The 25,520-nt window shown below is 45.7% G+C and overlaps 1 pseudogene; it reads right to left on the reverse strand.

Moving 5' to 3' along the window:
• Nucleotides 1-3,236: 3,236 nt before the first annotated feature.
• LOC124033446 overlaps nt 3,237-25,520 on the reverse strand; it is a 24,946-nt pseudogene continuing 2,662 nt past the window's right edge.

The raw sequence follows: 25,520 nt of genomic DNA on the forward strand, positions 1-25,520 counted from the left end.
GCCAATCACATCGCTCTATCCCACCCACAGAATCAAGGCTGACTAACTGGCTGGTTCACCAGATGTGATTAAGAAACTAAAACATGAGCATCGTATTGGTCCAGACAAACCACATGATCTCAACACGAGGACTTCCTACTCCAGATTACCACATTAACAACACACAGGACCAGTTTCCTGGACACAGATTCAGCAGTTTTGGTCCAGTAGGATTCATGTGAGTCCAGGAGGCCAGCCTGTAATTAAGCAATAAGGCACAGCCCCCCTGTAGTGCCAATATACCACAGCTAAGGGTTGTTCTTGCGCACGACGCAGTGTGGAGTGCCTTGACACAGCCCTTAGCCGTGGTATATTTGCCATATAAACCCCAAGGTGCCTTATTGCTATTAGAAACTGGTTACCAATGTAATTAGAGCAGTAAAAATTCAAATGTTTTGTCATACCCGTGGTATTCGGTCTGATGTACCACAGCTGTCAGCCAATCAGCATTCAGGGCTTGAACCACCCAGTTTGTAATTCTCTATAAAATGGTGAGTGTCAACATCAGGCTGTATTTTGTCTGTTTTACAGCAGGCTAGTGTTCTCAGGAGAATCCAGCTGAGTTTAACACAGCATGTTGTTTTCTTCCATAGTGAGTAGCATGCCAGGGCTAGGAGCCGGTTCTAGGAGCCAGGGCTAGGAGCCGGTTCTAGGAGCCAGTTCTAGGAGCCTGTTCTAGGAGCCTGTTCTAGGAGCCTGTTCTAGGAGCCTGTTCTAGGAGCCGGTTCCAGGAGCCAGGGCTAGGAGCCAGGGCTAGGAGCCGGTTCAGGAGCCAGTTCTAGGAGCCAGTTCTAGGAGCCTGTTCTAGGAGCCTGTTCTAGGAGCCGGTTCCAGGGCTAGCCGGTTCCAGGAGCCAGGGCTAGGAGCCGGTTCTAGGAGCCAGGGCTAGGAGCAGGTTCTAGGAGCCAGGGCTAGGAGCCGGTTCCAGGAGCCGGTTCTAGGAGCCGGTTCCAGACCACTCAGTGTGGGCTGTGTTGCTCTTCTCCAGGACTAGGAGTCGGTTCCAGGAGCGTCTCTCTCATTACCATGACATTCCTTCACACAGACACTGCTCCACTGGAGCGGCCATCTTTGCTTGTTCCGTCGCCATAAGCAACAACAGCCCAGCAGATCTTTGAGAAGGAACACAGTGCACATCAAAATGATGACATTGTAACGACACTGTGCACATCAAAATGATGACATTGTACACGACACTGTGCACATCAAAATGATGACATTGTACACGACACTGTGCACATCAAAATGATGACATTGTACACGACACTGTGCACATCAAAATGATGACATTGTACATGACACTGTGCACATCAAAATGATGACATTGTACACGACACTGTGCACATCAAATAAAACAAGTGTAATGAACCCAGATGTTGTTTTCTGTCTGATCTAACCTTCTCTCTGACAGGATATGTGGAATCTAAAGAGAATATAGTGACATGGAGTTGCATCTCCTCCAGGATGTCTGTGAGCGCTGCATATTAGTCTTTGGCATGGTTCAGTATCGGAGAAACCCATTGGTTGAGCTGACGTTCACGCCAGACCAATAACAGGAGAGCAGAAGATCAGGTCAATGCTTCATCGTCATGGTTACTTGGTTAAATTAACATCCACATACGTTTCCCCTTGACATAAAGAGGGAAATAAAATAAACCCATTAAATCTGAATCTATTTTTTTAAAAGGGTTGAGATTGAAAGAGAACCACCGTATTATCAATGGTAAGACTTTAATTCTTTAAGACTTTAAATTCTTTACGACAGTATTAAGACATCTATAAACGTTCTTCAGGGCTTGAGACTTTTTCAGAGAGAGGCAGCTGTTCTCATCCACTCCTCAGAGTACACAACAGCTGCACCAACCCACCACATCCACCCCAGGAGGTCCACCCCAGGAGGTTAACAGACGGCCCTAGGACAACCCACCACATCCACCCCAGGAGGTTAACAGACCCCTACCAGGACAACCCACCACATCCACCCCAGGAGGTTAACAGACGGCCCTACCAGGACAACCCACCACAAGGAGGTTAACAGACGGCCCTACCAGGACAACCCACCACATCCACCCCAGGAGGTTAACAGACCCACCCCAGGAGGTTAACAGACGGCCCTACCAGGACAACCCACCACATCCACCCCAGGACAGACGGCCCTACCAGGACAACCCACCACATCCACCCCAGGAGGTTAACAGACGGCCCTACCAGGACAACCCACCACATCCACCCCAGGAGGTTAACAGACGGCCCTACCAGGACAACCCACCACATCCACCCCAGGAGGTTAACAGACGGCCCTACCAGGACAACCACATCCAGGAGGTTAACATCCACAACCCAGGAGGTTAACAGACGGCCCTACCAGGACAACCCACCACATCCACCCCAGGAGGTTAACAGACGGCCCTACCAGGACAACCCACCACATCCACCCCAGGAGGTTAACAACCCCTACCAGGACATCCACCCCAGGAGGTTAACAGACGGCCCTACCAGGACAACCCACCACATCCACCCCAGGAGGTTAACAGACGGCCCTACCAGGAGGTTAACAGACCCCTACCAGGACAACCCACCACATCCACCCCAGGAGGTTAACAGGACAGACGGCCCTACCAGGACAACCCACCACATCCACCCCAGGCCCCCTACCAGGACAACCCACCACATCCACCCCAGGAGGTTAACAGACGGCCCTACCAGGACAACCCACCACATCCACCCCAGGAGGTTAACAGACCTACCAGGACAACCCACCACATCCACCCCAGACAGACCCCAGGAGGTTAACAGACCCCTACCAACCCACCACATCCACCCCAGGAGGTTAACAGACGGCCCTACCAGGACAACCCATCACATCAACCTCTCTCTTCCCCCTGTGTAGGAAACACTGATCAGAACCAAGAGCTTTCAGAACCAAGAGATACAGCAGTCTAGCTAGGGAGGCCTGTCCCGTACCACTGTAGGGGTTGGAGGTCAGGGCCCTATACCACTGTAGGGTTAGAGGTCAGAGGTTAGGATAGTATGTTTAAAACCATGGTTACTTGGTTAGATTACAGTACTGTTCATGTTGCTCTAAACACAGTAAAAAAAAGAAAGAAAATAAATCATTCAGAGAAAAATAAAAAAAAAGAAAATAAAAAAGAAAAATAAAAAAAGAAAGCGCCATGAAATGAACTGAAAAAAAAAAACTAAACAATAAGATGTACAGCTGTAGTTCTAACAATAGTATAATAAACAATAATAATAATAACAACAACAACGTGTGTATAGATATGTAGGTACTAGAGAGGGCTATTCCAGTTATTTCTCTTCTCCTCAGATAGATGATGTTACCTGCGTCTCAAATGGAACCCTATTCTCTATAGGGCACGATCACAGCCCCTAGGGCTCTGATCAAAAGTAGTGCACTACGTAGGGAACAAGGGTGCCATTTGGGAATCACAGTCCCTGTCTGGTTGAGGGCGCCTTGCTCCGGGTTTTGGCACAAGACTTAACGTCCACGGTGAGATGAGACCAGGGGATTGGCTGAAAATGTATTCCATACGGCGAGATGAGACGACGGGACAGGTCTGGGAGACGTGACAGGCTCCGCCCCTTACTGGTCCCCCTCCACTCGCCTCTTGCGGACTGGAGAGAAGACAGGAAGAGGACGAGGAGAAGAGGACAAGGAGGAATTGTACAGTGAGATAGAAACTTGATCAAAACACAGTAAACAACATAGTGATCAAACAATCCTAAAACAGTCCCGTGTTGGTTAGAAGAGACAGAGGAGTCCAACCCTAGGACTTTACAGTGCATACAAGCCCACGGCAGAGTCAAACCGGCCCACGTCAGAGTCAAACCGGCCCCCGTCAGATTCAAACCGGCCCCCGTCAGAGTTAAACCGGACCACGTCAGAGTCAAACCGGCCCACGTCAGAGTCAAACCGGCCCACGTCAGAGTCAAACCGGCCCCCGTCAGATTCAAACCGGCCCCCGTCAGATTCAAACCGGCCCCGTCAGAGTCAAACCAGCGTTATGCTAACGAAGAGTCAAACCAGCCCCGTCAGAGTCAAACCGGCCTTATGCTACGAAGAGGTCAAACCAGCCTTATGCGAACAAAGAGGTCAAACCGTGCAACGAAGAGTCAAACCGGCCTTATGCTAACGAAGAGGTCAAACCAGCCTTATGCTTCAGAGTCAAACCAGCCTTATGCTAACCAAACCAGCCTTATGCTAATGAAGTAGTCAAACCAGCCTTATGCTAACGAGTAGTCAAACCAGCCTTATGCTAACGGCAAACCAGCCTTATGCTAACGAAGAGTCAAACCAGCCTTATGCTAACGAAGAGTCAAACCAGCCTTATGCTAACAAGAAGTCAAACCAGCCTTATGCTAACGAAGTAGTCAAACCAGCCTTATGCTAACGAAGTAGTCAAACCAGCCTTATGCTAACGAAGTAGTCAAACCAGCCTTATGCTAACGAAGTAGTCAAACCAGCCTTATGCTGAATGTCAAACCAGCCTTATGCTAAAAGTGTCAAACCAGCCTTATGCTAACGAAGTCAAACCAGCCTCAAAAAGAGATCAAACCAGCCTTATGCTAACGAAGAGGTCAAACCAGCCTCTAAACAAACCAGCCGTATGCTAACGAAGTAGTCAAACCAGCCGTATGCTAACGAAGTAGTCAAACCAGCCTTATGCTAACGAAGTAGTCAAACCAGCCTTATGCTAACGAAGTAGTCAAACCAGCCTTATGCTAACGAAGTAGTCAAACCAGCCGAAGCATCAAACCAGCCTTATGCTACGAAGAAGTCAAACCAGCCTTATGCTAACGAAGAAGTCAAACCAGCCTTATGCTAACGAAGTAGTCAAACCAGCCTTATGCTAACGAAGTAGTCAAACCAGCCTTATGCTAACATGCTAACGAAGAGTCAAACCAGCCTTATGCTAACGAAGAAGTCAAACCAGCCTTATGCTAACGAAGAGGTCAAACCAGCCTTATGCTAACGAAGTCAGGCCTTATGCTAACGAAGGTCAAACCAGCCGTATGAGAGAGGCCCAGGGCAAACCAGCCTTATGCTAACGAAGGAAACCAGCCTTATGCTAGAAGAGTCAAACCAGCCCTGGGCTTCAGACAGGAGGAGAGTCAAACCAGGCCTTATGGGCTTCAAACCAGGAGGAGAGAGGCCCCAGGCTTCAGACTAGGAGGAAGAGGCCCTGGGCTTCAGACAGGAGGAGATGCCCTGGGCTTCAGACAGGAAGAGAGCCCTGGGCTTCAGACAGGACAAACCAGAGGAGAGAGCCCTGGGCTAAACAGACAGGAGGAGAGAGGCCCTGGGCTTCAGACAGGAGGAGAGCCTTATGCTTCAGACAGGATAGGGAGAGAGCCCTGTGCTTCAGACAGGACAAGAAGAGAGGCCCTGGGCTTCAGACAGGAGGAGAGAGGCCCTGCGCTTCAGACAGGAGGAGAGAGGCCCTGTGCTTCAGACAGGACAAGAGGAGAGAGGCCCTGGGCTTCAGACAGGACAAGAGGAGAGAGGCCCAGGGCTTCAGACAGGACAGGAGGAGAGAGGCCCAGGGCTTTAAACTGTTCGGCTCTGGCCCCCAGGTGGAACAAACTCCCTCAGGGCGACCAGGACAGCGGAGAATCACCACCTTCTGGGACACCTGAAACCCCACCTCTTTAAGGAATACCTAGGATAGGATAAAGTAATCCTTCTCACCCCCCCCCCCCCCTTAAAAGATTTAGATGCACTAATGTAAAGTGGCTGCTCCAATGGATGTCATAAGGTGAACGCACCAATTTGTAAGTCGCCCTGGATAAGAGCGTCTGCTAAATTACTTAAATGTAATGTAAATGTAAATCTTTAGACAGGACAAGAGGAGAGGCCCAGGGCTTTAGACAGGACAAGAGGAGAGAGGCCCAGGGCTTTAGACAGGACAAGAGGAGAGAGGCCCAGGGCTTTAGACAGGACAAGAGGAGAGAGGCCCAGGGCTTTAGACAGGACAAGAGGAGAGAGGCCCAGGGCTTCAGTTAAGACAGTAGGAGAGAGGGAACAATGTCAAACGACAGGAAAGAAAGGAGGAAGAGCTCTTTCAACAGGACTAGAAGAAAAGTCCGTCTTCAAAAAGAGAAGCTTCTCACCAAAGCCCTGGGTATAAAACAACATGAACCACCCACCCTCTGCATCACCATGGAAACAGCTGGAAATGTGTCTTTGAGATGGTAGAATTATGATATAACACTGTTATAGTAACCCTGTCAGACAGACTGTAGTATAATATACTGTGTTATAGTAACCCTGTCAGTCTGACTGTAGTATAATATACTGTGTTATGGTAACCCTGTCAGTCTGACTGTAGTATAATATACTGTGTTATAGTAACCCCGTCAGACTGACTGTAGTATAATATACTGTGTTAGTCAGTCTGACTGTAGTATAATATACTGTGTTATAGTAACCCCGTCAGACTGACTGTAGTATAATATACTGTGTTATAGTAACCCTATCAGAATGACTGTAGTATAATATACTGTGTTATAGTAACCCTGTCAGTCTGACTGTAGTATAATATACTGTGTTATAGTCAGTCTGACTGTAGTATAATATACTGTGTTATAGTCAGTCTGACTGTAGTATAATATACTGTGTTATAGTAACCCTGTCAGTCTGACTGTAGTATAATATACTGTGTTATAGTAACCCTGTCAGTCTGACTGTAGTATAATATACTGTGTTATAGTCAGTCTGACTGTGTAGTATAATATACTGTGTTATAGTCAGACTGACTGACTGTAGTATAATATACTGTGTTATAGTCAGTCTGACTGTAGTATAATATACTGTGTTATAGTCAGTCTGACTGTAGTATAATATACTGTGTTATAGTCAGTCTGACTGTAGTATAATATACTGTGTTATAGTCAGTCTGACTGTAGTATAATATACTGTGTTATAGTCAGTCTGACTGTAGTATAATATACTGTGTTATAGTCAGTCTGACTGTAGTATAATATACTGTGTTATAGTCAGTCTGACTGTAGTATAATATACTGTGTTATGGTAACCCTGTCAGTCTGACTGTAGTATAATATACTGTGTTATAGTCAGTCTGACTGTAGTATAATATACTGTGTTATAGTCAGTCTGACTGTAGTATAATATACTGTGTTATAGTCAGTCTGACTGTCTGTGTTATAGTCAGTCTGACTGTAGTATAATATACTGTGTTATAGTCAGTCTGACTGTAGTATAATATACTGTGTTATAGTCAGTCTGACTGTAGTATAATATACTGTGTTATAGTCAGTCTGACTGTAGTATAATATACTGTGTTATAGTCAGTCTGACTGTAGTATAATATACTGTGTTATAGTCAGTCTGACTGTAGTATAATATACTGTGTTATAGTCAGTCTTACTGTAGTATAATATACTGTAGGAGTACATACTGTATCATACCCTGAACCCAAAAGAGGCCAATCCTAAAAGCTGAGTGATGGTGTGTGTGTGTGTGTGTGTGTGTGTGTGTGTGTGTGTGTGTGTGTGTGTGTGTGTGTGTGTGTGTGTGTGTGTGTGTGTGTGTGTGTGTGTGTGTGTGTGTGTGTGTGTGTGTTCTTACTCAGGTCATTGTTCTTGGTGATAGCAGCAGCAGCTCTAGCCCGTGGGCCTTGCTGACAGAAGTGGTAGCCGAACTTCACTATGCTGTTGTTGTCCTCCAGCATCTTAGCCATCTCCATCTCTACTGAAGTCCCCAGCTGCTGCCTCTGTAGAGACACACACACACACACACACACACACGTCAAGAACCACACACACATCAAGAACCACACACACTCCGCTTGGTCTGACTCCTGGAGAAGTCAACAGTGCGTCACCGACCAACATTTTGTAGATGCCCTCCTGTTGACCACAGTGACAAAATGTAGCTGTTTTAAAGTTATTTTCCTGCGATTCTACACATTTTGCCATGTGGCTGAGAGAACATTTGAATCCTACACATTTTTCCATGTGGCTGAGAGAACATTTGAATCCTACACATTTTGCCATGTGGCTGAGAGAACATTTGAATCCTACACATTTTGCCATGTGGCTGAGAGAACATTTGAATCCTACACATTTTTCCATGTGGCTGAGAGAACATTTGAATTCCACACATTTTGCCATGTGGCTGACATGTCTTAAGCATTTGAGTGACCTAAACGTTTTAAATGCCATGTGGCTGAGAGAAAATTTTTTGAATTCTAGATTTTGCCTAAATGTGGTGACTGAGATGATCTTTCTCTGTTTACTTTAGATCTGGTTTTAATTCCACACATTTTGCCATGTGGAAAAATTGGTCAAAAACCCCTGTAGAGAAGAAACATTTCAATTCCCACATGCATTTGAATCATACACATTTTGCCATGTGGCTGAGAGAACATTTGAATTTACCCATTTTGCCATGTGGCTGAGAGAACATTTGATCTTGATCTCACATTTTGCCATGTGGCTGTGTGAACCTGGTTTCTATCTCTCAGTCAGTGTGTGTTTTGCCATGTGGCTGAGAGAACATTTGTGTTCTACACATTTTGCCATGTGGCTGAGAGAACCTGGTTGTCTATCTTGATCTCAGTCATTTTGCCATGTGGCTGAGAGAACATTTGAATTCTGTGTGTGTTTTGCCATGTGGCTGAGAGAACATTTGTGTGTGTGTGTGTTACCTGGTTGTCTATCTTTCTCAGTCATGTGGCTGAGAGTGTTCCACATTTGTCTATCTTGATCTCAGTCAGTGTTGTGTGTGTGTGGCTGAGAGAACATTTGAATTCTACACATTTTGCCATGTGGCTGAGAGAACATTTGAATTGTGTTTTGCCATGTGTGTTACATTGTCCTATTTGCCATGTGGCTGAGAGAACATTTGTGTTCTACACATTTTGCCATGTGTCTGACATGTGTGTGTGTGTCTGTGTGACTCACCTGTTGTAACTAAATGAACAGGGGCCCCATCTCAGTCAGTGTTTTTGTGTAGTTCTCCCTGTGTGTAAATGTGTGTGACTGTTAGATGTCTTTCTTGTTTCACTTTAGATCTGGTTTTGTGTTCCAGTGTGTGTTTTACCATCCTGGAAAATGTGTGTGTGTGTTGTGTGTGTGTGTGTGTTACCTGGTTGTCTATCTTGATCGTCAGTATTTAGTGTGTGTGTTACCTGGTGTCTATCTTGATCTCAGTCAGTGTTGTGTGTGTGTTACCTGGTTGTCTATCTTGATCTCAGTCAGTGTGTGTGTGTGTGTGTGTGTGTGTCTTGTGTGTGTGTGTGTGTGTGTGTGTGTGTGTGTGTGTGTGTGTGTGTGTGTGTGTGTGTGTGTGTTACCTGGTTGTCTATCTTGATCTCAGTCAGTGTGTGTGTGTGTGTGTGTGTGTGTGTGTGTGTGTGTGTGTGTGTGTGTGTGTGTGTGTGTGTGTGTGTGTGTGTGTCAGTGTGTGTGTGTGTGTGTGTGTGTTACCTGGTTGTCTATCTTGATCTCAGTCAGTGTGTGTGTGTGTTACCTGGTTGTCTATCTTGATCTCAGTCAGTGTGTGTGTGTGTGTTACCTGGTTGTCTATCTTGATCTCAGTCAGTGTGTGTGTGTGTGTTACCTGGTTGTCTATCTTGTCTATCTGTGTGTGTGTGTGTGTGTGTGTGTTACCTGGTTGTCTATCTTGATCTCAGTCAGTGTGTGTGTGTGTGTGTGTGTGTGTGTGTGTGTGTGTGTGTGTGTGTGTGTGTGTGTGTGTGTGTGTGTGTGTGTGTGTGTGTGTGTGTGTGTGTGTGTGTGTTACCTGGTTGTCTATCTTGATCTCAGTCAGAGTGTCGTTGTCTCGGAGACAGTCCACCAGAGCAGCAGCACCAGCGCTGGTGATGAAGTTAGACTCCAGGTTGAGACTCCGCAGCGACTTGTTCTCCTTCAGCATCTCACTCATCGCCTGGGAGGAGGGGGGGTAGTTAGGAGTGGGTTGGAGCAAAAACCTGCACACACTTCTTCCCTACCCACAGACAGACAGACAGACAGACAGACAGACACCCACAGACAGACAGACAGACAGACAGACAGACAGACAGACAGACAGACAGACAGACAGACAGACAGACAGACAGACACCCACAGACAGAGACACCCACAGACAGACAGACAGACAGACACCCACAGACAGAGACACCCACAGACAGACAGACAGACAGACAGACAGACAGAGACACCTACAGACAGACAGACAGACAGACAGACAGACAGACAAGACAGACAGACAGACAGACAGACAGACAGACAGACAGACAGACAGACAGACAGACAGGCAGGCACCTACAGACAGACAGACAGACAGACAGACAGACAGACAGACAGACAGACAGACAGACTGTCAGGCACCTACAGACAGACAGACAGTCAGACAGACAGACAGACAGACAGACAGACAGACAGACAGACTGTCTGTCTGACTGTCTGACTGTCAGACTGTCTGTCTGTCTGTCTGTCTGTCTGACAGACAGACACCCACCAGACAGCGACAGACAGACAGACAGACAGACAGACAGACAGACAGACAGACAGACAGACAGACAGACAGACAGACAGACAGACAGACAGACAGACAGACAGACAGACAGACAGACAGACAGACAGACAGACAGACACCCACCACAGCGATGGGGTCGTTGCTCCGTGTGGCGGCGAGGCTGAACTTCTTGACGTGTGTGTTCCTCTCCATGGCCTTGGCAAACTCCTTCAGCGTGGGAATGGGAATGTTCTGGAACACCAAGAAAATACAGGAGAATCACATCTTGTCTCATTGTGTGTGTGTCAGTGAGTTTATATATATATATATATATAAAATGTGTGTCTGCATATATATGCGTGCGTGTGTGTATATGCGTGCGTGTCTGCTATAAAATGTGTGTGTTTCTGTGTGTCTGCAAGCGTGCGTGCGTGTGTGTGTGTGTGTGTGTGTGCTGTGTGTGTGTGTGTGTGTGTGTGTGTGTGTGTGTGTGTGTGTGTGTGTGTGTGTGCGTGTGTGTGTGTGTGTGTATGTGTCTGTGAGTGTGTGTGTGTGTGTGTCTGTGTGTGTGTGCGTGTGTAGTGTGTGTGAGTGTGTGTACCTTGATGTTGTTGAGGTTAACCTCCGTCAGCGCAGCGTCGTTGTTTTTGATCCTCTGCAGAGTGTCGTCTACGTTAGTGGGGTTGGGAGGCTCATCAAACACGGGGTTCATCTTCTCCCCTTCACCACGTCTGAAACATATTCATCTGTATCCATCACACCTCATTTATATAGGAGGACTGGTCACCAAACAACCAGGTGGAACCAAGACCAAATATGACCCTGGTTATGTTGGGGTTAGTAGTGTAGCGGTTACATGGTGGTAACTGTGTTTAAGTTGGGGTTGTGTTGAGGTTACGTTGTGGTTACGCTTGCGGTTGTGTTGTGGTTTGTGTTATGGTTACACATTGGTGTTATGGTTACATTGTGTTTGTTACATTGTGGTTGTTTGTGTTGCGGTTGTGTTATGGTTACATTGTGGTTGTGTTGTGGTTACACTGTGGTTGTGTTATGGTTACATTGTTTTGTGTTGTTGGTTACATTGCGGTTGTGTGCATTGCGGTTGTGTTGTGGTTACATTGTGGTTGTGTTATGGTTACATTGTGGTTGTGTTGTGGTTACACTGTGTTACATTGTTGTGTTGTTACATTGCGGTTACGTTGTGTTACATTGCGGTTGTGTTGTGGTTACATTGCATGTGCTGGTTACATTGTTGTGGTTACATTGCTTGTGTTGTGGTTACATTGCTGTGTGGTTACATTGCGGGTGTGTTGTGGTTACATTGCTTGTGTTGTGGTTACATTGCGGTTGTGTTGTGGTTACATTGCGGTTGTGTTACATTGCGGTTGTGTTGTGGTTACATTGCGGTTGTGTTACATTGCGGTTGTGTTGTGGTTTTGTGGTTACATTGCGGTTGTGTTGTGGTTACATTGCGGTTGTGTTGTGGTTACATTGCGGTTGTGTTGTGGTTACATTGCGGTTGTGTTGTGGTTACATTGCGGTTGTGTTGTGGTTACATTGCGGTTGTGTTGGGTTACATTGCGGTTGTGTTATGGTTACATTGTGGTTATGGTTACATTGCGGTTGTGTTATGGTTACATTGCGGTTGTGTTGTGGTTACATTGTGGTTGTGTTGTGGTTACATTGTGGTTGTGTTGTGGTTACATTGCGGTTGTGTTGTGGGTTACATTGCGGTTGTGTTGTGGTTACATTGCGGTTGTGTTGTGGTTACATTGTGGTTGTGTTATGGTTACATTGTGGTTGTGTTGTGGTTACGTTGTGGTTACATTGCATTGTGGTTGTGTACTGGTTACATTGTGGTTGTGTACTGGTTACATTGTGGTTGTGTTATGGTTACATTGTGGTTGTGTTGTGGTTACATTGTGGTTGTGTTGTGGTTACATTGTGGTTGTGTTATGGTTACATTGTGGTTGTGTTATGGTTACATTGTGGTTGTGTTGTGGTTACATTGTGGTTGTGTTGTGGTTACATTGTGGTTGTGTTATGGTTACATTGTGGTTGTGTACTCACTGTTGTATCCTCCGTCTTTACTGCTGGTTCCATCGTAGCTCTGGGTGCTGGTCACCAGGGTATGGACACCTAGGATGGCTGTGGACAAACACACAACAACAGGCTTAGTGTGTGTGTACCATGGGACAAGCCTGGCTGACAGTGAGTATGAAAGACTCCTGTATTTAGCATTTAGCTGTCCTTGGAGAGACTGGAGACAGTAAGATAAGATACACAGATCCTTCTAATGCAGAGAGAGAGAGAGTAAGATACACAGATCCTTCTAATGAGAGAGAAGATACACAGATCAGTAAGATTTCACAGATCTAATTAAGATACACAGATAACGCAGAGAGAGAGAGACAGAGATACACACAGAGAGAGAGAGAGAGAGAGACAGAAGATAGGCTGTGCAGAGAGAGAGAGAGAGAGAGAGAGAGAGACAGTCACAGATCTTTCCCTAGAGAAGACAGAGAGACAGAGAGAGAGAGAGACAGAGAGAGGCTGTGCGTCCCCCTAAGAAGACAGCTTACTCCCCTCCCCTGCCAGGTCACAGAGTTCAGTGTCGGTAGCACTGGACAGGGCCTCTTCTAGTTCCGGGTCAAGGGTCGTTACCTCTTCCTGACGAGACTCGATGGGCCGCTGCTTGGGAACAAATGCCTTGCCTACAGAGAGGCAGAGCGAGAGGGAAGATATGGGAGAGAGATGGGAGGGAGAGGGATGGGGAGAGAGGGAGAGATAGAGGAGATGGGAGAGAGGGAAAGATGGAGAGAGAGAGAGGAGATGGGAGGACGGAAAGGGAGAGAGGGAAAGGGAGAGAAGAGTGAGAACCTGACTAGGCAGATGTATCAACTTCCCTGTTGACCCTCTGGTCTCTTCTGTACAGGTCATTCCCCAGCTGACACAGGAAGGACCACAATGCACTGCAGAAGGGCGGTCAGCCAGAGATCCACTGTTTATTTTTTCATGTCCAGAGAGACAGATAAACAATCACACCCCTGCTAATAAACTCATCAATATAGTCAATACCGCATATGAAACAACAACCAATAAGTTAGTAGTAGCTGGAGTTGAAAGGGAGTCTGATGAACTCACTGATATCATTGTTATGTCTCCGCCCTGCAGTTTGAAGGAAGTTGCTAACTAGCGTTGCACAATGACTGGAAGTCTATGGGTATCTGCCGCTGGTTAGCTCCAACTTCCTTCATACTGGACACAGAGACATAAAACTGGTATCCGCTAGTTACCCTGGGGACGTAGAAAAAAGGGCCTCGTTGTTAAAATCCCCAAGTAGCCCTTTAACGTGGAGATGGATCGTTTCTCCTCCCATCCTCAGCAGTGGTTCCAAAACTACTTGGGATGTTAAAACGCTTCCAGGGTAAACTAAAACTACTAAACCAAATGGATATATATATATATATATTTTTAAATAGCCTATAATAACAATCTTTGAGGACTTCCAATTACCAAAATAAAAGCTAGACAATCAGACCGTCATTGAATTTGTTAATATGTTTGTGTATGTAATATGTATGTAATATGTAATATGTAAGAACACAACATTAGTCATGTCAAAATGTGTAGAATTGTAGGAAATTAGCTTTAAAACCACTAAATGTTTTCTCGACCGCCAAGATGGGAGCCTCAAATTTTCTTGCCCAGGGCCCCGGACAGAACTCGGCTGTACAGACGCCCCCTTTTCTCTCTCTCTCTCGTTCTACCACCCTTTCTCACCCCAATTTCATCATATCCAATTCCCGATCTCGTCTCATCGCTGCAACTTCCCAACTGGTTCGGGAAAGGCAAAGGCTGATTCATGCATCCTCCGAAACATGACTTGCCAAAATGAGCTTCATAACACCTGTCAGCTTAACCCAGCCGCACCAATGTGTCGGAGGAAACACCATTCAACTGACAATCGAAGTCAGCCTGCAGGTGCCCGGCCCGCCATAAGGAGTCGCTAGAGCACGATAAACCAGGCCTATGGGACTATGCCTATAGGACGCCAGGCCTATGGGACTCCTGGTCACGGTCAGTTGTGCGAGACAGCCTGGGATCAAACCCGGGTCTGTAGTGACACCTCAGACATTCCCTTAGACCACCGCACCACTCGGGAGCCCCGAAGACCCTTTTGCTCAGAAACAAACTCGGCATTTTTACAAATAATGTCATAATAACACTCAATGTATAAAGAAATGGTCCCAATAGCCCATTCTCAAATCTACATTCAGTCTGATGTTTTGAAGAAGGGTTTTATTGATCTATTTTCTACTTAATCTTTAGTCTGTGTATATTCTTTCACCACATCTGGCCATAGGATGAAGGGGAAATGTTTGCAGTTTTAATATGATATCTGAGTGAGACGAACTACCAAAAATCTAAATGGTACAGTGTGTCCTCCGGCCGGTAAGTCAACCATGATAACAAGTTTAGATAGCTGCCCGCAAAACTAGCTTAGCAGCGTAAACATGCGTGTTTGCTGACATGGGCTAATTGACTGACTATCAGTGAATGACATAAGCAGAAAAACTGCTTATGCACAACCACATTTAGAAATTGCAACTTGTGTATTCTACTTATCTAACTGTCAACAGTAAGTTGAGACCCCGACGGAGGGGTGAAATTGATCTGCCAGTTGCCCATCCCTACTTTAGAGTCTAGAGTTGCGAAACTCAAGTAACTTTCCCAAAATCCCACTTAAAAGATTCCAGGATTCAGGACCCATCTAGTGTTGAACACAGGGAGATTCAGGACCCATCTAGTGTTGAACACAGGGAGATTCAGGACTCTACTAGTGTTGAACCCAGGAGATACAGGACTCTACTAGTGTTGAACCCAGGGGAGATACAGGACTCTACTAGTGTTGAACCCAGGGGAGATACAGGACTCTACTAGTGTTGAACCCAGGGGAGATACAGGACTCTACTAGTGTTGAACCCAGGGGAGATACAGGACTCTACTAGTGTTGAACCCAGGGGGAGATACAGGACTCTACTAGTGTTGAACCCAGGGGAGATACAGGACTCTACTAGTGTTGAACCCAGGGGAGATACAGGACTCTACTAGTGTTGAACCCAGGGGAGAGGACTCTACTAGTGTTGAACCCAGGGGAGATACAGGACTCTACTAGTGTTGAACCCAGGGACACTAGTGTTGATTGGCCGGATCCAGCCCGCGGGTCGTATGTTTGACACCCCTGCTCTAACCCTTCCTATCTGGACGGGTTATATTGTTCCTCTAGGAAGCACATCAACTGCTTAGCCCTGACTGTCCGTGTGTGTGTGTGTGTGTGTGTGTGTGTGTGTGTGTGTGTGTGTGTGTGTGTGTGTGTGTGTGTGTGTGTGTGTGTGTGTGTTCCAGTGTGTAATTGTGTAATACAGTGTCATTATTCTCAATTATGTGTGTTCCAGTTGAATAAATACACTACATTAGTCAAATGTATGTCTATGTCTTCAGTCTCTCTCACACACACACACACACACACACACACACACACACACACACACACACACACACACACACACACACACACACACACACACACACACACACACACACACACACACACACACACACACACACACACACACACACACACACACACAGTATTCTATTTCCCATTACACACACATTTTCCGTGCTCTCACTCTCTCTGCCTGCATATCTATACACCAGTCTGTAATTACTGTACTAGGAATGACATCACCACCAGCGAACCAGAGCACACACCCCAGAACCCATATCTTACCGATGAACACACACAAGACATTTCCATTACTCATGTACTTGTCTTGTTTAGTTCATTTTCTCTGAGCTGTGTTGAGATTGATGTCATGATGTTTCTGCTCTGGGGTCTCTAGAGGTTGTTTTATCCATAATGCTAACTGCTAGCGGCTAATGTACATTAGCTGCTCAAAAATCGTTCTGAGGTCGTTTTATCCATAATGCTAACTCCTAGCGGCTAATGTATATTAGCTGCTCCAACTTCGTTCTGAGGTCATTTTATCCATAATGCTAACTCCTGGCGGCTAACGTATATTAGCTGCTCCAACTCATTCGAGTTGTTTTATCCACAATGCTAACTCCTAGCGGCTAATGTGTCTACTAGCGGTCTTTAGAGAACACACCAACAGAGCCAGAGACAAGACACACAGAGAGAGAGAAGGGCTAGAGAGAGAGAGGAGGAGGGGCTAGAGAGAGAGAAGAAGGGGCTAGAGAGAGAGAGAAGGAGGGGCTAGAGAGAGCAAAGGAGGGGGCTAGAGAGAGAGCGAGCGAGGGCTAGTACAATGTGTTCTACTGCAGGATGGACTGTATCTAAGTGGTAAATGTGTTCTACTGCAGGATGGACTGTATCTAAGTGGTACAATGTGTTCTACTGCAGGATGGACTGTAAGTGGTACAATGTGTTCTGCCCAGGATGGACTGTATCTAAGTGGTACAATGTGTTCTACTGCAGGATGGACTGTATCTAAGTGGTACAGTGTGTTCTACTGCAGGATGGACTGTATCTAAGTGGTACAATGTGTTCTACTGCAGGATGGACTGTATCTAAGTGGTACAGTGTGTTCTACTGCAGGATGGACTGTATCTAAGCGGTACAGGGTGTTCTACTGCAAGATGGACTGTATCTAAGCGGTACAGTGTGTTCTACTGCAGGATGGACTGTATCTAAGTGGTACAGTGTGTTCTACTGCAGGATGGACAGTATCTAAGTGGTACAGGGTGTTCTACTGCAGGATGGACTGTATCTAAGTGGTACAGTGTGTTCTACTGCAGGATGGACTGTATCTAAGTGGTACAGGTGTTCTACTGCAGGATGGACTGTATCTAAGTGGTACAGTGTGTTCTACTGCAGGATGGACTGTATCTAAGTGGTACAGTGTGTTTCTACTGCAGGATGGACTGTATCTAAGTGGTACAGTGTGTTCTACTGCAGGATGGACTGTATCTAAGTGGTACAGGGTGTTCTAGGATGGACTGTATCTAAGTGGTACTGTGTTCTACTGCAGGATGGACTGTATCTAAGTGGTACAGTGTGTTCTACTGCAGGATGGACTGTATCTAAGTGGTATAGTGTGTTCTACTGCAGGATGGACTGTATCTAAGTGGTACAGTGTGTTCTACTGCAGGATGGACTGTATCAGTGTGTGTGTTCTACTGCAGGATGGACTGTATCTAAGTGGTACAGTGTGTTCTACTGAAGGATGATGTATCTAAGTGGTACTGTGTTCTACTGCAGGATGGACAGCGGTACAGTGTGTTCTACTGCAGGATGGACTGTATCTAAGTGGTACAGTGTGTTCTACTGCAGGATGGACTGTATCTAAACGGTACAGTGTGTTCTACTGCAGGATAGTTGGACTGTATCTAAGTGGTACAGTGTGTTCTACTGCAGGATGGACTGTATCTAAGCGGTACAGTGTGTTCTACTGCAGGATAGATGGACTGTATCTAAGCGGTACAGTGTGTTCTACTGCAGGATGATGGACTGTATCTAAGTGGTACAGTGTGTTCTACTGAGGATGGACTGACAGTATCTAAGTGGTACAGTGTGTTCTAATGCAGGATGGACTGTATCTAAGTGGTACAATGTGTTCTACTGCAGGATGGACTGACTGTATCTAAGTGGTACAGTGTGTTCTACTGCAGGATGGACTGTATCTAAGTGGTACAGTGTGTTCTACTGCAGGATGGACTGTATCTAAGTGGTACAGTGTGTTCTACTGCAGGATGGACTGTATCTAAGTGGTACAGTGTGTTCTACTGCAGGATGGACTGTATCTAAGCGGTACAGTGTGTTCTACTGCAGGATGGACTGTATCTAAGCGATACAGTGTGTTCTACTCTGCTCTGTCTAGTTGCTGCTATTTCTGTCCTGTGTACCGTCTACCCATGAACCCTTCTGCTTTGTCTTGGTGTGTGTGTGTGTGTGTGTGGACAGAGAGCAGACATCTTTACATAACACAGCTGGAGATCTTCATCAGACTGAGGAGACAAGACAGTCTGCATCTCTCCGCTCGTCTCGCTCTCTTTTCTCCCTCCCTCCCCGTCTCTCTCCCTCCTTCAGTCGGCCCCGGAGGCATTGCCATGGAAACCCAGCAGCAGCAGAAGGAAAGAGACAGGAAGTCACGGAACAGAGAGTAAAGTCTAAACTCCTCTATAGTGCTGCTGGGGGCAACTAACTTGTTGGCCAGACGTTACAACACACAGCTACATACAGAGGCTGCTATTCTCCCCAATCCCATCAGCACGTAATCCTTTACAGTTACCAGTCAACAGTCAACCAGTCAACAGTTTACCAGTCAACAGTTTACCAGTCAACAGTCTACCAGTCAACAGTCTACCAGTCAACAGTCTACCAGTCAACAGTCTACCAGTCAACAGTCTACCAGTCAACCAGTCAACCAGTCAGCAGTTTACCAGTCAGCAGTTTACCAGTCAACAGTTTACCAGTCAACAGTCAACCAGTCAACAGTCAACCAGTCAACAGTCAACCAGTCAACAGTCAACCAGTCAACAGTCTACCAGTCAACAGTTTACCAGTCAACAGTCAACCAGTCAACAGTCAACCAGTCAACAGTCAACCAGTCAACAGTCAACCAGTCAACAGTTTACCAGTCAGCAGTTTACCAGTCAACAGTTTACCAGTCAACAGTTAACCAGTCAACAGTTAACCAGTCAACAGTTAACCAGTCAACAGTTACCAGTCAACAGTTACCAGTCAACAGTTTACCAGTCAGCAGTTTAACCAGTCAACAGTTTACCAGTCAACAGTTTACCAGTCAAGCAGTTACCAGTCCAGTCAACAGTTAACCAGTCAACAGTTACCAGTCAACAGTTTACCAGTCAACAGTTTACCAGTCAACAGTTACCAGTCAACAGTTAACCAGTCAACAGTTACCAGTCCAGTCAACAGTTACCAGTCAACAGTTACCAGTCAACAGTTAGGGACACACCTACTCATTCAAGGGTTTTCTATATATTTTTGTTACTATTATCTAGATTGTAGAATAATAGTGAAGACATCAAAACTATGAAATAACACATATGGAATCATGTAGTAACCAACAAAAAAGTGTTAAACAATAAGAACAACAATATTTTATATTTTGTATTTATTTCATAGTTTATGCTCTTCACTATTATTCTACAATGTAGAAAACAGCAAAAATAAAGAAAAGCCTTTAAATGAGTAGTGGTGTCCAAACGTTTGACTAGTACTGTATATGAAGTACTGTATATGAAGTACTGTATATGAAGTACTGTATATGAAGTACTGTATATGAAATACTGTATATGAAGTACTGTATATGAAATACAGTATAAAATATGTATATGAAGTACTGTATATGAAGTACTGTATATGAAGTACTGTATATAAAATACAGTATATGAAGTACTGTATATGAAGTACTGTATGTATGAAGTACTGTATATGAAGTACTGTATATGAAGTACTGTATATAAAATACAGTATATGAAGTACTGTATATAAAATACAGTATATGAAGTACTGTATATAAAATACTGTATATGAAGTACTGTATATAAAATACTGTAGATAAAATACAGTATATGAAGTACTGTATATAAAATACTGTATATGAAGTACTGTATATAAAATACTGTATATGAAATACTGTATATGAAGTACTGTATATGAAATACTGTATATTAAATACAGTACCAGACAAACCCCATCAGTGCCCCTCCCCCCTCAACACACTCTAAAAAAATATACAGTAGCCTTTTCCTTCAGTAGCCCTTCTCCCTCTTCTCCTGCCACACAACTCCCTCAAGGAGAATAACCTCTGTGCCTCTGTGCCCCCAACACCTTCACTTTACAGACAAGAAATGATAGTGACCCTTTCCTTCATGGAATGTATTCAGTCACTACTAGAAGTGGCTCTGAATAACAGCGTCTGCTAAATGACTCAAACTTAAATCTAATTGTCCTTCGGTCCTCCTGCCGCCCTCCGACAGAACACCCCCATTGCGCCCTACTCTCCAGTCTAAAAGGCGGTTTAGTCTCGAGGGGCCTTAGCACTTCCTGAAAGCCTCTAAACAGTAAATACAGCCATTACCCACAACACCCCCACTTCCTGTGTCAGGCCCTCTGGAGAAGAGTCAGCTAACAGTTAGTCTACTATCCCCGGCACTTACAGCCACAGTCACAGCCTTCTTGTTAACAATACAGTTCAACTGTCTCTGCATGACCTTCTCCTTTCCCTACAGGTGATATCCTACATGTCAAATATCTGCGAGGTTGTATGTACTACAGACACTCCAGGTGCAGCTTGGGTGCTTCTCTCTGTGTCTGTCTATAATGGGGGTAACTGAAACTGTTGTCCACAGGGACCGACCCAGAATGGCCCTCTAAAGGCTCTTTCAGGAAGAGAAGTCAAGCCAGAGAGAATGAGTGAGACAGAAACACAGAGACAAAGAGAGAGAGAGACAGACAGAGAGAAGAGAGAGAGAGAGCGAAGACAGAGAGACAAAGCGAGAGACAGAGAGACAAAGCGAGAGACAGAGAGACAAAGAGAGCAAGAGAGACAATGAGAGCGAGAGACAGAGACAGAGACAAAGAGAGCAAGAGAGACAAAGAGAGCGAGAGAGAGGGAGACAAAGAGAGATACAGAGAGAGAGAGACAAAGAGAGAGAGAGAGAGAGAGAGAGAGAGAGAGAGACAGAAGCGAGAGACAGAGAGACAAAGCGAGAGACAGAGAGACAAAGCGAGAGACAGAGAGACAAAGAGAGCAAGAGAGACAATGAGAGCGAGAGAGACAAAGAGAGCAAGAGAGACGAAGAGAGAGACAAAGAGAGAGAGAGGCGAGAGAGAGAGACAAAGAGAGCGAGAGACAGACAGAGCGAGAGACAGAGAGAAAGCGAGAGACAGAGAGACAAAGAGAAAGAGACAATGAGAGCGAGAGAGACAGAGACAAGAGAGCAAGAGAGACAAGGAGAGCGAGAGAGAGAGACAGAGACAAAGAGAGCAAGAGAGACAAGAGAGAGCGAGAGAGAAAGGAGAGAGAGACAAAGAGAGCGAGAGAGAGACAGAAAGAGAAAGAGAGAGAGCGAGAGAGACAAAAAGAGAGAGAGCGAGAGAGACAAGAGACGAGAGAGAAAAGAGAGCAATAGAGAGGGAGAACCACAGAGAGTCCAGTCATAGCCACATCTCAAACCCTCTACACTGTTTCTCAACTCTTTCCCTGTGAATTTCTCACCAGCTGTTACAGAATGGAGTCTCTCTACAGGCGATTACAGAATGGAGTCTCTCTACAGGCCGTTACAGAATGGAGTCTCTACAGGCCGTTTACAGAATGGAGTCTCTACAGGCCGTTACAGAATGGAGTCTCTCTGCAGGCCGTTACAGAATGGAGTCTCTCTACAGGCCGTTACAGAATGGAGTCTCTCTACAGGCCGTTACAGAATGGAGTCTCTCTACAGGCCGTGTTACAGAATGGAGCCTCTCTACAGGCCGTTACAGAATGGAGCCTCTCTACAGGCCGTTACAGAATGGAGTCTCCGAGCCGTTACAGAATGGAGTCTCTCTACAGGCCGTTACAGAATGGAGTCTCTCCACAGGCCGTTACAGAATGGAGTCTCTCTACAGGCCGTTACAGAATGGAGTCTCTCTACAGGCCGTTACAGAATGGGAGTCTCTCTACAGGCCGTTACAGAATGGAGTCTCTCTACAGGCCGTTACAGAATGGAGTCTCTCTACAGGCCGTTACAGAATGGAGTCTCTCTACAGGCCGTTACAGAATGGAGTCTCTACAGGCCGTTACAGAATGGAGTCTCTCTACAGGCCGTTACAGAATGGAGTCTCTCTACAGGCCGTTACAGAATGGAGTCTCTCTACAGGCCGTTACAGAATGGAGTCTCTCTACAGGCCGTTACAGAATGGAGTCTCTCTACAGGCCGTTACAGAATAGAGTCTCTCTACAGAGCCGTTACAGAATGGGAATCTCTCTACAGGCCGTTACAGAATAGAGTCTCTCTACAGGCCGTTACAGAATAGAGTCTCCTCTCAGGCCGTTACAGAATGGGAGTCTCTCTACAGGCCGTTACAGAATAGCTCTCTACAGTTACAGAATAGAGTCTCTCTACAGGCCGTTACAGAATGGAGCCTCTCTGCAGGCCCCGTTACAGAATGGAGTCTCTCTACAGGCCGTTACAGAATGGAGTCTCTCTACAGGCCGTTACAGAATGGAGTCTCTCTCTACAGGCCGTTACAGAATGGAGCCTCTCTACAGGCCGTTACAGAATGGAGCCTCTCTACAGGCCTTTACAGAATGGAGCCTCTCTACAGGCCGTTACAGAATGGAGTCCCTCTACAGGCCGTTTACAGAATGGAGTCTCTCTACAGGCTGTTACAGAATGGGAGTCAGTCAGTGGATCACTGTTCATTTTAGGCACACTTTAGATTTAGTCTCGACTGAAGTCACATTTTAGTCCTTTGAATAATGATTTACTGTAGTTATTGTCAAAAATGAAGGAGACATTGGGCCATTTTAGAGAGGAAAAGAGAGGCACAACAACAATACAATACATAGTGGTGGGTTATGGGTAATATCTTTTGGACGGTAAGGGGCTTGAATCCAGACGTTTTCTCTGAGGAAGTAGGAGACTTGGCTACAGAACTTGGCTATGAAAACGCCGTGGGAAAGTGGGAGGGTTGAATGAGACTACAACTGCACTACTTTTCTATACGAAAGGGGAGAGACAAACATAGTTAGACCGTTTTACTATTAAACTCACTGCTGCTATTGTTTTCAATTTTGTAAAGCAGCTTGTGTTTCATAAAAGGGATACTTGGGGATTTTGGCAGTGAGGCCGCTTTATCAACTTCCCCTGAGTCAGATGAACTCACTGATACCATTTATGTCTCTGTGTCAGTATGAAGGTAGAGGTGGTTTTTTGGCAATGCTAACTAAGCGTTAGCTCAATGATGAGGTCGAAGGGCCTCATTGGCAAAATCCTGAAGTATCCCTTTTCACCAGGCAAAGGGTAGCTAACCAGGCTGGTGGTGACTGGTTCACTACGGGGAAGCCAGAGAGTCCCCTGTGTGATGTGTATAATCAGAGCCTGTCTTCACACTCATCGCTGGCTCCCCTGCAGCTCACCAGCTGATGTAGGCGGTGTGTGACGTGTCCTTCCCACTGCTGAACAGAACTGGGCTGCACATTTGTGGTGCTAATATTAATTGTGCTCATCACTGAAAAGCTCTCCAATCTCTCCAGAAACTCTTGTCCAGTCCACTTAGTCCGATTTTGGTGCCCATGGTGTGTTTATACAACAAGTAAAACACAAATCACTTTTAAGGTCTAATGGAATGTAAATTCCACGAGACTTATTAAAACAGCCCCGCTGATAACAAGAGTTGATGCTATGGTCTGTCACCACACACACAGTGGGGTGAGGGAAGAGGAATGTGTGTGAGGTGATTCCTGACAGGCTTCACTCCTGGAGATGGGGGCCATGACATCATGGTTCTGGAATTCTACTGGAGAAGAACTAGCCTGATCTATATACATACTGGAGGTACCAACCCTAACCTGCTCTATATACATACTGGAGGGAACCCTAACCCCAACCCTGCTCTGTATATACATGGAGGGTAAACCCTTCCTGCTCTTCGAACCTAACCCTGCTCTATATACATACTGAGGAGGGAACCCTAAGCCTGCTCTATATACACATACTGGGTAACAACCCCAACCCTGCTCTATATACACTGTACCCCTAACCCTGCTCTATATACATACTCGAGGTACTAACCCTATATACATACTGGAGGTACCAACCCTAACCCTGCTCTATACATACTGGAGGTACTAACCCTAACCCTGCTCTATATATACATACCGGGAGGGTACCAACTCTAACCCTGCTCTTATATACATACTGGAGGTACCAACCCTAACCCTGCTCTATATACATACTGGAGGTACCAACCCTAACCCTGCTCTATATACATACTGGAGGTACCAACCCTAACCCTGCTCTATATACATACTGGAGGTACCAACCCTAACCCTGCTCTATATACATACTGGAGGTACCAACCCTAACCCTGCTCTATATACATACTGGAGGTACCAACCCTAACCCTGCTCTATATACATACTGGAGGTACCAACCCTAACCCTGCTCTATATACATACTGGAGGTACCAACCCTAACCCTGCTCTATATACATACTGGAGGTAACAACCCTAACCCTGCTCTATATACATACTGGAGGTAACAACCCTAACCCTGCTCTATATACATACTGGAGGAACCAACCCTAACCCTGCTCTATATACATACTGGAGGTACCAACCCTAACCCTGCTCTATATACATACTGGAGGTAACAACCCTAACCCTGCTCTATATACATACTGGAGGTACCAACCCTAACCCTGCTCTATATACATACTGGAGGGTACAACCCTAACCCTGCTCTATATACATACTGGAGGTAACAACCCTAACCCTGCTCTATATACATACTGGAGGTACCAACCCTAACCCTGCTCTATATACATACTGGAGGTACCAACCCTAACCCTGCTCTATATACATACTGGAGGTACCAACCCTAACCCTGCTCTATATACATACTGGAGGTACCAACCCTAACCCTGCTCTATATACATACTGGTACTGGAGGTACCAACCCTAACCCTGCTCTATATACATACTGGTACTGGAGGTACCAACCCTAACCCTGCTCTATATACATACTGGAGGTACCAACCCTAACCCTGCTCTATATACATACTGGAGGTACCAACCCTAACCCTGCTCTATATACATACTGGTACTGGAGGTACCAACCCTAACCCTGCTCTATATACATACTGGAGGTAACAACCCTAACCCTGCTCTATATACATACTGGAGGTACCAACCCTAACCCTGCTCTATATACATACTGGAGG

The sequence above is a fragment of the Oncorhynchus gorbuscha genome, linkage group LG04, assembly GCF_021184085.1.
Source record: "Oncorhynchus gorbuscha isolate QuinsamMale2020 ecotype Even-year linkage group LG04, OgorEven_v1.0, whole genome shotgun sequence".
Lineage (NCBI taxonomy): Eukaryota > Metazoa > Chordata > Actinopteri > Salmoniformes > Salmonidae > Oncorhynchus > Oncorhynchus gorbuscha.